Source organism: Physeter macrocephalus, chromosome 8 (assembly GCF_002837175.3).
Source record: "Physeter macrocephalus isolate SW-GA chromosome 8, ASM283717v5, whole genome shotgun sequence".
Taxonomy (NCBI): Eukaryota; Metazoa; Chordata; class Mammalia; order Artiodactyla; family Physeteridae; genus Physeter; species Physeter macrocephalus.
In genome coordinates, this window is record NC_041221.1 from 14,767,413 (window position 1) to 14,772,123 (window position 4,711).

Here is a 4,711-nt window from a genome sequence, read left to right on the forward strand (position 1 = left end):
TGCCCCGCCTCCTGCCCTGCCCCCAGTGGTGGCCTCATCCTGCCTTGCCACCCCTCCGCCCTGTTCTGGAACCCGTCCCACCCCACCCCACCTGTGGACCCGCCCCTCTCCCCGCCCTCTTCCCCGCCCCGGCGGGGGGAGCTCCTGGCCCCGCCCCTTGCCGCTGACTTCCCCGCCCCGCATTGGGCTCCTCCCGGCTCTGGCCCCGCCCCCTCGCTGACCCGCCCATGGCCCCGCCCCGCCCCCTCCACGCTAATTGGTTTCTTTCTGCAGAGCTTCCTGCTCTCCGATTGGCCGAGCCCGTCGCCGTTCCGCCGTTCGATTGGCCCGCTGCGCCCGCTTTCGCGAGGCCTGCTCCTCGGAGGGGCGGGGTCAGCCGCGGCGCGCGGCGCGGGATTGGTCGGCGGCGCAGAGGGGGCGGGCCCGCGCCGCGCGCAGTGCCTCGCCTGGAGCGCGAGGAGCTGCTATCGCCGCCTCAGTCGCCTCAGTCGCCTCAGGCTCGGTCGCCTCGGGCTCCACCGCCGCCGGGATCGCCCGTCCCCACCCCCCAGCCCCGCCCCGGCCGCCCTCCCGCGGCCGGCCCGCGGGCGCGCCCTCTGCAGCGGGACAGGTGAGTGGTCGCGGGCAGGGCCGGGGATCGGGGGTGGGGAATCGGGGTCCCAGCCGGGGGACCGGCCGGGGTCGGGGGTCGGGGTTCGGGCTGGGGTCGAGCCGGGGTCGGGACCAGGGATCGGGGCCGAGAATCGGGGTTCGGGAGTCGGGGTCGGGGTCCGGGCCGGGGATCGGGGGTCAAGCTGGGGCCCGGGCCGGTGTCGTTGTGGAGCCTGGGGTCGGCGGCCCGTGGCCGGGTTCGGTGTCCGGGCCGGGCGGGGGGCGCAGGTCTCGCCCGACCGAGCCCCGCCGAGAGCCCCGAAGACCCCCGCCCGGCCCGGACAAACTTGGACGGCAGCCGGGTTGTCTGCCGGGCGGGGCGGGGCGGGGCGGGAGGCGGGGTGCGGGAGGTCCCCGCGGGACTCTGGGCCGCCCCCTCCTCAACTTAACGCCCGGGCCGCGCTGCGAGCTCACGAAATGTTTCGAGGACGGAAACTGGACGCGGGGAGGATTTCAGAGGGAAGTGATGAAGTGACTTCGGGAGAAATGAGGACCCCGCCTGGGCTGCCCTGTCTCCCCTCCCCCCCCAATCCAGAAGTTGTAAACAAGAACCGCGCTTCCAGAAACAGGGGAGTTAACGCTTGCCTGTCAGTAAACGTCCGTCATGGTTCTGCTCTGGACTTTATGAAGCTTACATTTCAAAACGGTTTAAGTTTCGTCGCGTCAGGCTGAGGAGAGATTTGGGGGAAAGCACGTCGTCGGCGCTCGGCCGGGGCCGGCGGGACGCTGGGGAGGGGAGGGGCGCGCGGAGGGCGGGGGCGGCGTCCGGGACCAGGGCGCCCGCGGCAGCAGCAAGGGGTTCCGTGCGGACGCGCTTTGTGTCCCCTTCTCTCACACTCCCGGCATCTGCCTCCTTGACTAGTGTCTGCGTCTCTCTGCGACCCCGTGTCAAAGCCAGGAGCAGGTTCGATGCGGCGGGTGCGTGCCCTTCTCGTCAGTTACTGCATTTTCTTCTTTTATTTGGGGGCGAGTCAGAAGGTGTTTCTTATTGTTCCCAGAAGTGTTCCGCTCTGGAAGTATTGTTTGCTGAGAGTGTTTATTTTTTTCTTTTTGTCCCGTGGCGTTTCTACTTTTTTTCTCCTTACTACTCTCAAGTATATTACTTGCATAGCAAATTTGCAAGTTAACAAAAAGCCAGGTCTTAAACCTCGTGCCTAGGGTTGATTATCTTCCTCCCACCTTCCTCTGAGGCAACGCGGACTTCTGGGTCTCTTTGGCCCTGCGTGTGAGCTAACAGCACTCCGGGGTGATGAGGATTTATGATGCGTAATTCACGAAAAAGAATGCTAGGGTAGCGGGGCCTTGATGAGAGAGACCTTTCCGGACTAGACAGGGTAGTAAACAGACCCTCCAGTTCACACTATTCCTCTGGCAGCGGCGCGCCCACATCCTTCCGAAATTTAACTTGCTGTCAGCGGGTGAACTGTTGCCCCTTTTCCGTTCTTTGAACTTGGCTTTAGAACTGGGAACCAAAGGAAGTGTGCAAAGGTGCTTTCCTATTGAAGAAAACTGATTTCCAGTCCCCTGGTGCACGAGAACAGCTCATCATCTTAAAATGTCTCAGAGATGTGCATTTTGGCCCGGAGACTGTTTGCAGAACAGTGACACTCTGGAGGGATTGTTGACAAGATCCAAAGTGATCTCATTGATCCTCCCGTCAGAGGAGCTGGAGTAGTTGTGGGTAGTGTGTTCAGACGTGCAGATCCACCAGAAATCAAGGGGTCTTCAAATACAAGTGCAGTCACTGACTGACTGACTTTGGTCACTTTTGAGCACTGACGTTTTTCTCTTGCATGTAGGTGCTGTTATTTACACAGTGAAAGTTCATTACAAGTGTGTTAGAATTTATATAACTTCATGCATTTTCTTAGTTAATACTCAATATTATAAGGTTTTGAAAAAAGGTTTGATGGTAAAAGGAGTTTTTTGGTTTTGTTTTTTAACTGAAAAGCTTGGATATCCTGTGTAGAATTCAGGGCTTTGGGACTGGTATTGCCACAGGTGGTGCTGATTAGTGCTGATATTGAACTTCAGAACATCACTTTTCCAGATATCTTATTAATACTCAGAGTTGGAGAAAATACACAGTTTTATGATTACATTTTTAAAGGTATTTATGAGAAAATTTCACCACATGGGTTCATTTTGTTAGATGTTTAGAAAGAAGCTATTTTTTTCCTCTGATGTTCAGGGGAGGCTGAGAGCATGCCGCGTTTACATTTGCAGAAATTCCGTGAGGTCCTTGAAACAATCTAGCCATTCAAGGCTGGACACTGTTTCTGTTTCAGCAGTTTCAGTTTCTGGACCTGTAGCCATGTGTCAATGGCAGAGTCATTCCTATTTTCACAGAAATCCCTGGGCTTTTTTGTAAAAGTGATCACTGAAGCAGATCTTGGTAGATGAAAGTTGTACAACCCTTTGGTGAAGAAGGCTGTCCTTTGGACCATAACAAAGAAAAATACCTGCTCATGTATTGGAGTCACTCCCACGTTGAACATTAGGATGAATACTGTAGATTTTGGGGTGGCTCTGGTGTCTCTTAGCTCTCAGCTCTTGCTGCAAGGACTCTTGGCAAGTATCCTGGGTCCACTGTCCATGGTGCTGAATATGTGTCGTTTATTCCTGTTTTTCCGTCTCAAATTTCCTTTCCAGTGTGAGAGTAGTTTTTGAAGTTTTAAAATGAATTTCAGAATTCACTCTTTTAAAGAAGAGTTGAACAAGGGAATTCTATTGAACCTGAATGGAAGCATGCCTTTTAAAAACTCAAGGCATGTTAATGTCTTTCTTTTTTTCTAAAGTGCATAATTGTGCTGAGTCAACATTTACTTTGCTTTGCTTAGTCTCCTTCACCCCAGGTGAGAATTTTCTTGCTGGAGTATGGACATCAAGTAACAAACCATTTAAATTAAACGACACCCTGTTTGCTTAACTAACACCGTCTTTAAAAACGTGCTCTTTATTATAGTATGTACATAAATTTGTTCGTAGAGGCAGTTTGTTTTCCCCTAAACAGGGTTGATTGTAACATCCCTCAGCCTCACTGGCATGGTGCTTCCCAGCCTTCCTGGAGAGGGACTGGAGCCCTCTGAGAATGTGGTGGGGCTGTTGGGCAATTGCCAGGCCCTCGTGCTGTGTTTGAGCAGCATCTACTCTCTTGCCTATAATTTTGAGTACATCTTTGTAAATCATTTTAGATAAATCCTTTGTTTCTCTTGAGGTGGTCTGTTACTTTAGAATTGCCCCACAGGTTAGCAATAAAAAATAATGGGTGTCCCTTGTGGTACAGAGATTCTTCCATGTGACAGTAAATTGTGCATCAAATGAAGCAGTGGATTGTTGAGGTGTTTTTGTTAATGAACATCTGAAGTAGTTCTTTGGACTTGTTAGCTGTACACTTAACCCAGGTTATTCTTTGACATCTGTTTTGTTGAGGGAAACCCAGGGCAGCTTCTTTCTGCCTCCTCCAAGTTTCAGAAATACTCTCTGAGTGCTACTGTTTCCCAGGCCCTGTGCTATGATCTGGGAACCCACAGGGGAATGAGGCAGCGTTCATATCATCGAAGGACTCACCACTTTGGACTGAGGAAAGAAACCATCTGAAAACAGATGGTTACAGGGGGCCACACTCAGTGCAGCAATTGGGATACACACAAAGCTGGGTTGGTGTGTTGAGGGGAGGTGACTCATTTAGGCTGGGAATCAAAGAAGGCTTCAGAGAGGACGTGGCCTTTGGGCTGAGCCCTGGAGTTTGCGTTGTAATTGTTTGGGCATGGATGGGCACACACTGATTAGAAAAAGGCCAGAAGGTTGGTGTTGTTGGAGGACAGGGTGTATGGTGGTGCTGAGGCTGGAGGTGTGGGGGACATTGTGAAAGGGTTGGGACTCTGCTAGAGGGGTGGGGTGCGGGGTAGAGTTGAGGAGAGGTGTGGTAGGTACAATAATGGCTTCCCAAAGCTGTCTACATCCTCATCTCCAGAACCTGTGGTCATTTTACATGTCAAAGAGGATTTAAGGTAGCAGTTGGAATGAAGATTGCTAATTCGTTGATTTTTTTTTTTTT

General features: G+C 52.9%; 1 protein-coding gene across 2 annotated transcripts in view; it reads left to right on the forward strand.

Annotated features, from left to right (window-relative positions):
- The first annotated feature begins 505 nt into the window (after nt 1-505).
- PCBP3 (poly(rC) binding protein 3) overlaps nt 506-4,711 on the forward strand; it is a 206,488-nt gene continuing 202,282 nt past the window's right edge. For both annotated transcript variants that reach the window (XM_028492737.2, XM_028492740.2), the window contains exon 1: nt 506-610. The gene's annotated coding sequence lies outside the window, so the exon portion shown is untranslated. The remainder of the gene's footprint in view (nt 611-4,711) is intronic.